Source organism: Nannospalax galili, unplaced genomic scaffold (assembly GCF_000622305.1).
Source record: "Nannospalax galili isolate Female #2095 unplaced genomic scaffold, S.galili_v1.0 scaffold321, whole genome shotgun sequence".
Taxonomy (NCBI): Eukaryota; Metazoa; Chordata; class Mammalia; order Rodentia; family Spalacidae; genus Nannospalax; species Nannospalax galili.
The window spans coordinates 2811915-2820002 of NW_008345972.1; the positions used below are offsets into that span (position 1 = coordinate 2811915).

The 8088-nt window shown below is 41.2% G+C and overlaps 1 long non-coding RNA gene and 1 pseudogene across 1 annotated transcript in view; one reads left to right on the forward strand and one right to left on the reverse strand.

Moving 5' to 3' along the window:
* LOC103741441 overlaps positions 1–8088 on the reverse strand; it is a 73513-nt gene that overhangs the window by 42282 nt on the left and 23143 nt on the right. The gene's annotated exons all lie outside the window — the stretch shown is intronic.
* Positions 6118–6474, forward strand: LOC115071908 (annotated as a pseudogene).

An 8088-nucleotide genomic window follows, 5' to 3' on the forward strand; every position in this document is an offset into this window, starting at 1 on the left:
CAGGCCAGCTGGAGCTATAGGGAGACCCTGTATCCAAAAGATTATATGAAAATAGATTTTTATTAAAATTATATTCTTGTATTTAGAAACTTTAATTTTTTTATTTTTCTGAATTTCATACATATGTGTCATCTTTGCATTATTTTCATCTCTCCTAGCCTGCCACTAACTCCTCTCATGTTCCCTGACTTCCTCTCAATTTCTTGTGCTCTTCTTTATTATTATTACTATTTTTATGATCTTTTTGAGACAGGGTCTCCCTGTAGTCCCAGCTGGCTGGAACTCACTGTGTAGACTAGGATGGCCTTGAACTCAGAGATCCACCAGCCTCTGCCTCCTGAGTGCTGGGATTAAAGGCATGCCCCACCACGCCTGGCTCTTTATTATTGTTACATATGCATACATACATTTATAAATATACCTATACATACATATTGTACTGGATCTTTAGTTGTCAATTTGACACACCTGGGTTGAGGGAGCCTCATTTAGCAAATTGCCTCCATTGAACTAACCTGTGGCCATGTCTGTGGAGTATCTTCTTGATTATTGAGTGATGTGGGAGGGCCCAACCGCTGTGGGTGGTGCCACCCATGGGCAATTGGACCTATGTTGTCTAAGAAAACAGGTTGAACATGGGTCAGGGGATCAAGCCAGTAAGCAGTATTCCTCCATGGTCTGTGCTCCAGGTCCTGCTTCCAAGTTTATGCAGTGCTGGAGATTTCACTCAGAGCTTTTTTGCATACTACGCAAGCACTCTACCAACTGAGCTACATTTCCAGTCCCATATTTTATATTTTGATAGTTTTAAAAAAAGTGTATATGGAATTATCAGTTCAAATTTAAGCATTTTAGCAGTCATAATTTGTAGTTAAGACCCAAGAAGAAAGTAATTCTGAACTATCTGTTATATATGAAGTTGTCTACAATAGGACATAGTTATTGATAGATCCAACTATATGTTGTTTCTTCCATAGAGTTTAAGACTCTTAAACTAAACACATTCGTGGAAGCCTTTCTGGGATGATGGCCATGTTGAGCTACTGCAGTCTCAGTACAAGATTGCCATTGTTGGGTAGAGGAGCTTCAGAGCAAGGTCAGTGTTGTTTCTGAGCAGGAACTTTATCTCATCAGGAGTTAACCATGACAGACTCCAGCTGCAGTCTCTCTTAGGGCATCACGACATTACCATAGAGAATTCCATACTTTAATAGAAGCCCATACCATGACCTATGACATCACACAAAGCCATTCCCCAAAAGAAACAACTATGAAACTCAATCCTCAGCAAAATAAGATAGCCACCTAATCATTTGAATATGAGCCTCATGCAGGTGTGCCACCTAATTAGACCATACAATTTTTCCTGTTAACTACTATAAAAAATGCTTTCCTTCCCTCTAAATGGTATGATCCCTTCTATTTATACATGGAAAGCAATGAACACTGTAATTTAAGTATATATTTGTCTAACAGACAAATATAAACCTGACTGACCAGCAGCCCAAGCAAAACACATGTTAATAATTCTTTTATTTTTAAAAATAATTTATATTTTTAGGGGCTGGAGAGATGGCTCAGCAGTTAAGAGCACTGACTGCTCCTGCAGAGAACCCAGGTTTGATTCCCAGCACCCACATGGCAGCTACGAACCATCCTTAACTCCAGTTCCAGGGGAAACCAAAGCCCTCTTCTGACCTCCAAGGCATTGTACAACATGGGTGCACTCACATACATGCAGGCAATACACTCATACATATTTAAAATTTTTTCTATTTTTTTGTATATTTTTTGACAATTTCGTACAGGTATACAATGTATTTTGATCAGACTCACCCTCCTAGTCTCTTCTTTTATTCCCCTGAAAATTCCTCTGGATCCTTTCTTCTTCCTAACATGCCCCCCTTACTTTCATTTTTTTAAAAATAACCCATGAGTTTAATTAGGGTTTCTTTCACGCACAAAAATGTGGGGTTAGTGACTGGATCATGGGCAACTTGCCAGTGGCTACACCCCTTTAAAAAAGCCACTCCCCATCCCCCAGCCAATTAACTGCCAAATATCTCCTCAACTAGGGGAAGGCCTTATGAGCCCCTCCCCTAATCATGCTGGAATGTGGATTGGCTTGATCTTGTACAGGCCTTGTGAAGGTAACCACAGCTCTGTGAGTTCGTTAGTCCAATGACCATGTCAGAAGACATTTCACAGCACTCTTCCGAGGCCTCCAACTTTTACATTCTTTCTGCCCTCTCTTCCATTATGTTCCTGAGCCTTGGGGAGGAGGGTGATATAGATGTCCTTATTATATGTCTAAGAATTCAACAGTCACTTATTCTCAGCACTTTGATTAATTATGGGAATAAGAGGGGAAGTATATGGGATGTGGGTGAAAAGTATAATAAAGAATGATTTAGAGTAGACTGGGTAGAGAAACAGACACTACAATCCTAAAACCTAACTGAGCAATATACAAACCAAAGCAAAACCATCATGAGACATATATGCAAAAGTGAAGATTAAGAAATAGAAAATAAGAAAAAAGAATACTTTGAAGTAAATTCTGGCACACATGTACTAAATTGAAAGGTGAAGTTCTCAGGTCCCTCTGGCCTAGCAGGCTCCACTTGGTGCTGTAGGGGAAGGGGGAGTGGGAGCCTTCAGTGCTTTCAGCCTCCGTGTTCCATGTGGTTCTAGCATGTGGGGGAGAGAAGGCTTTAAGTCCTTTCCTCAGACCCTGCCCTTCTACTGCAGTTTCTACTGCTCTCCCCCAGGCAGCTTTAAAAGAAAAACAAAAAAACAAACAAAAAGTTTTTTTTATTTTTATTTTATGTGATGAATGTTTTATCTCCCTGTATAAGTACCACATGCAGTGCCCACAGAGGCCAGGAGAGGGTGGTGGAGCCCCTGGAACTGGATTTATGGATGGTTGTTAGTGAACTATATTAGCAACGTAACCTAAGTTACTCCATCTTGCTCAGAATAGCTATTTTAATAGTAACCTCTTTTCACTTATTGGAAATATTTAAAAAGAGACAACAGCCTTGAGTTCTAAGAAATAGCTCAATCACAAACCAGTGGAACATGCTAATCTCAGACATCCTACATCTGGCTAACTGCTTGTTTTCGCTTCTCTAACTCACTTGCTATTTTAGGTCACCTTGACACAAAGTATAAGCCCACCCTGTTATTGTATGATCACCCGGTAACTGCTGATTCCAGCTTTCTTACTATACTTGTTATGGCTAGGAAGTTAACTAATTTTAAAACTACAAAGTTGATTGCCAAGTTATATTACTATATCACGTCTGTATAATGATTGGTTGTTGATTAATAGATTCAAAGTTCTGCTATGTTGTACAAACCTGATTGGTTCACAAATGTCCTGTTTGAATAATATTTCTGTAATCCTATAAAAACTCTGACCTGACAATCACCAGGGCTGCTTCTACTCCCGAGATAGACAGCCCGGCCGAGTCAAAATAATAAACATTTACCTTGCTACTTTTCTTAAAATGGTGCTGATGATTTTTTTGCAAATTCCGACCTATAACAGTTAGCTACCATGTGGATTCTGGGAACTGAACCTGGGTCCTTTGAGTCAACTCTCCAGCCCCCTCCCCACCCCAGGCAGCTTCATTTGGACATCATGGTGCCAATCGGGAGGACTTACCACAGGGCTCCAATTCTCAGTTCTGCATATTGACAGTTTTGAACACAGTCTTAGTTTTACCAATAAGCCTAAGTTAACTTATTTGTCAAAGATTTATTTAAAACTAACTGAACTAAAAGGAGTTTGGGCCAATTTAACAGTTGTTTTGTTGTTGTTGTTGTTGTTGTTTTTTGTCTTTTTTGAGACAGGGTCTCCTTGTAGCCCCAGCTGTCCTGGAACTCACTATGTAGACCAGGCTGGCCTCAAACTCACAAGGATCTGCCTGCCTCTGCCTCCCAAGTGCTGGGATTAAAGGCATGCACCACCACACCCAGCCAATTTAACAGTTTTAACTTAAGTGAGCATTCATTTACCTATAAGCCAACCTTAACCACTAAGCCATCTCTCCAACCCCTAAGACACTAAAAAAATGTATGCTTCTTATTAGATTTATCATTCGTCAGTTGTTTTTAGACTGTTGATCTGATTATTTTCTCCATAACTTTATCATTAATCTTAAATCTATTCTTCTAAAGATTTGACTCTCAATTAAAACAAAATAGAAAACTGAAATCTCAGTATGTAGCACTTAACTTAAACATATTTCAAGTCCAGTAAAAACAAAGGTGATGCTTGCTACATAGATTTTATATCGTAAGTCTTTTTTTTTTTTCCTTTTTGTCTTTTTGAGACAGGGTCTCCCTGTAGCCCCAGCTGGCCTGGAACTCACTATGTAGACCAGGCTGGCCTCGAACTCACAGAGCTCTGCCTGCCTCTGCCTCCCAAGTGCTGGTATTAAAGGCATGTGCCACCATGCTTGGCTCAATAAAAAAATTAAAAGGTGTGTGTGTCTGTCTGTCTGTCTGTGTGTCTGTCTGTGTGTGTCTATGTCTGTGTCTGTGTATAAGCAACCTACTGAGTCCATTTAGTGGTACAGGCTGAAACCTATCAGGGAACTTGTCCCAGGAGAAAATTGCTTTCTCTCAGCAGCCATCTTATTGCCTGTCACTATTCATTCATCTGGAGGTGGCACCTTGTGAAATTTCCCCCATCCACTCTGGTATGTCAACTGGTGTTATGATTATGTGGGTCTTGTTTAGACAATCATATTGTTGAGATTTCAAGAATATAGCCTCCCTGTCCTGTCTGGAAGACACTGTTAGAGTAGCAAATAGCCCCATAATATTAACTGGTCAAGACTATATCTCTAGTCTATCTGTTGGAAGACCCACATTTCCAATTTCACTGGCCAATCACCTGGTCATAGGACCACCCCTAGGAAGGCAGGTTCACCTTAAGTTATGCTAAGTAGATGAGTGGAATACCTAGTGTGGTTAATGAGATAGTGAACTTTTCCTGCCTGGAATCCCACCTCCTAGTGCAGAGCTTCTGCCCCCAGTCACAGATCTATAGCTCTCTGTAAGTCTGAATTCTTTTCTGAAGAATTCAGAAGTATAATCTCTTCTTTTCTTTTTCATATCCCTTTTCTAAACATGCTTTCTTTAACACTTTAACATTGCCCTAGCATCTTGTATTTCTTTACTTTTTTTCTAAAGCTTCCTTCTCCCAGCCATGTGGCTGCCAGTCAGCCACATGTCTGATGCCTATACAGGCTCTAAACCTGCATGGCTTCACCGCTTTCTTTCCTTCTCCCCTCCATTCTCCTCCTCAAATCACGATTACAGGCTTGCCTGCCCTGAGGATTTTTCTTTAAAATTCTAATAAAATTATCCCATTTGTGTCCATTCTTAAATTCTTTTATGAATGAGACTAAGAAGCTTCTAGGGGATGCTCTTTCTCACCCCCAGTTTCAACACTTACCTAGCAGCAGGTATCCTGGTCATCTGGCTCTTAAACTCTTTCTGCCCCCTTGTCTGGAATGTTCCTTGAGCCTTAGGTGTAGGTGTTGCACTGTAGATGTATCAATTGGGGCTGGGCACCCCACAATCACTCTAAGCATTTTGACCAGTTGTGGATTTCTGTAATAAATTCCATCTTTGTAAAGAAGTTTCTTTGATGAAGAGTAGACTATGACTCTGAATAGAGTGGTCAACAGAAGAAATAAAAATGGCTAAGAAATATCTTTAAAAGTATTAAACATCCTTAGCAATCAGGGAAATGCAAATTAAAATTACTTTACGGTTTCCTCTTACCCCAGTCAGAATGGCTAAGATCAAGAAAGCAATTGAAAACAAATGCTAGTGTAAGATGGCTTGCCTAAGTCCCCTTTTGTTCAACGCTTCTGTTTTAAGTTGAAAAACAATAGCCTGTGAACCATCTGGGTTGCCAATTTGTAACTGAACACATGGATTTGCATATTGATGAATGCAAAGCCAAAATAGGCACAGCCAAGACGTGAAAGTATAGAAAAAGATTTATCCTTTTGGCTTTCAACTCCGCGGAGGCTTAGGTGCAACTTTCTTCAATGCTCCCAAATCCGGGTTCATCCAACACGAGCGGCCTCCATCATGCCGCCCAAGTTTGACCCCAGCGAGATCAAAGTCGTCTGCCTGAGGTGCACCGGAGGCGAGGTCTGCACCAAGTCCGCCTTGGCTCCCAAGATCGGGCCCCTGGGTCTGTCTCCCAAAAAAGTTGGTGATGACATTGCCAAGGCAACCAGTGATTGGAAAGGTCTGAGGGTTACAGTGAAACTGACAATTCAGAACAGACAGGCCCAGATTGAGGTTGTACTTCTGCCTCTGGGGACTGCACAACCTGTGGGTTGCAATGTGGATGGCCACCACCCTCATGACATCATAGATGACATCAACAGTGGTGCAGTGGAATGCCCAGCTAGTTAAGCAAGAGAAACCATTTCAATAAAAGATGATGTGAAAAAAAAAGATTTACTTCCTGCAGCAGGCAGGAGAACATGGGGGTCTCTTCCAAAGCAATGTTCTTTCTACAAAGAATGCCTAGGGATTTCATTTAGGGAGTCTATACATATTCATTTGTGAATGGGTCAATTCCTAGGCATGCTTGGTTGAGGAATACATTCCTGAGCATGCTCAGCTTAAGGTCATAATTTAAACATAAAAGATAGTGGACATATTTTGGACATGATTAACTCGAAGTTACAGAGCACATATGTAAAAGATTAAATTGATGGACAGAAATGCCTCTAGGTATTCTCAGCTTGCACCATAAAAGTAACTAATACAGAAGTTGGCACCAGGAGTGCTGTGACAGACCTGACCATGTGGGTTTTTGGAGGAATGTGGAAGACTTTGGAAATCTGGACTAGAAGTAGTTGATTGATGTAAAAAAAAAAAGCTTAACAGGCTGTTCTAGTAGGAGTCTGGAAGAAAGCAGTGCTGAGAGCAAAGTAGTCCCTGAGTGAAATAAGGACTTAAGCAGCAACTGGGATATTTTGGCAAAGAGTCTAGCTGGAGTCTTCCCACAACCTAAGAGCTTGCCTGAGGCTAAGTTGAAATAATGGACTAATTTCCTTGGCAGAGGAAATTTCAAGACAGTCTAATGTAGAAATGGTGGCATGGCTATTAATGTTGAATATTATATAGATCTACAGCGAAAAAGAGTAAGTGGGACAGAAAGAAATGCAAAATTTACAGTTTGGAGAGAAAAAGAACTCTAAGAAGCTTAATAATGTTGGAGCCAAGGCATGTTCATGAGCCCTATCCATGCTGGAGTGGACTTTTGGCAATGGAGTGGACTTTAAGCCATCTCTGCTCCTAAAAGTAATCTATTACCTATACTCCTTAGGTATCCTTACTTTGGTCTATCATTTGTTCTGTTTGGGTTTACTAGACATTTGATCACATCTCCCCAGGAATAGGGTCACAAAACACCTGCCCCCAGCCTTCACACCCTGCAAAGCCTAGCCTCTGAGATCAGAGGCTATGTGAAAACATATTCCCATGCTCTGCTCCAACCCTGGCTCCTTAGAGCAGAGATTACATGAACCTCCACCCTCAGCAGCCAATATCCCAGTGTCGATGTGTCCTGCAGACCCCAACTTCTGGGGCTGTGGAAGTGAACCTGGCTCCTAAGCTCATAGATCATGAGAAACTTTACTTGTGGCACCCATGTACTGTGCTGGCCCTAGGTCCTAAGATCAAAGGCCATGCCCCGCACCCTAACTTTAACTACACCACCCACAAACCAGTACTGAGTGTCCCCAAGACTGGATTTCAGGCAGCACCTAATCAAGAACAGTTAAGTTCAGGGAACACCAAGCACCAATCCAATCACTTACTCAGCCCAGATGTTCCAGAAAGACTAACTGGAGGCTGGAGAAATGGCCCAGCAGTGATTCAATACTCATCTTTCATTAACAACTTTAAACATTAACAGACTGAACTCCCCAGTCAAAAGACACAGACTATATGAACGGATTAAGAAACAAAACCCATCTTTTTGTTGTCTGCAAGAAACTCATCTCACTTTCAAGGACAGACACTATCTCAAAGTGCAAAGTG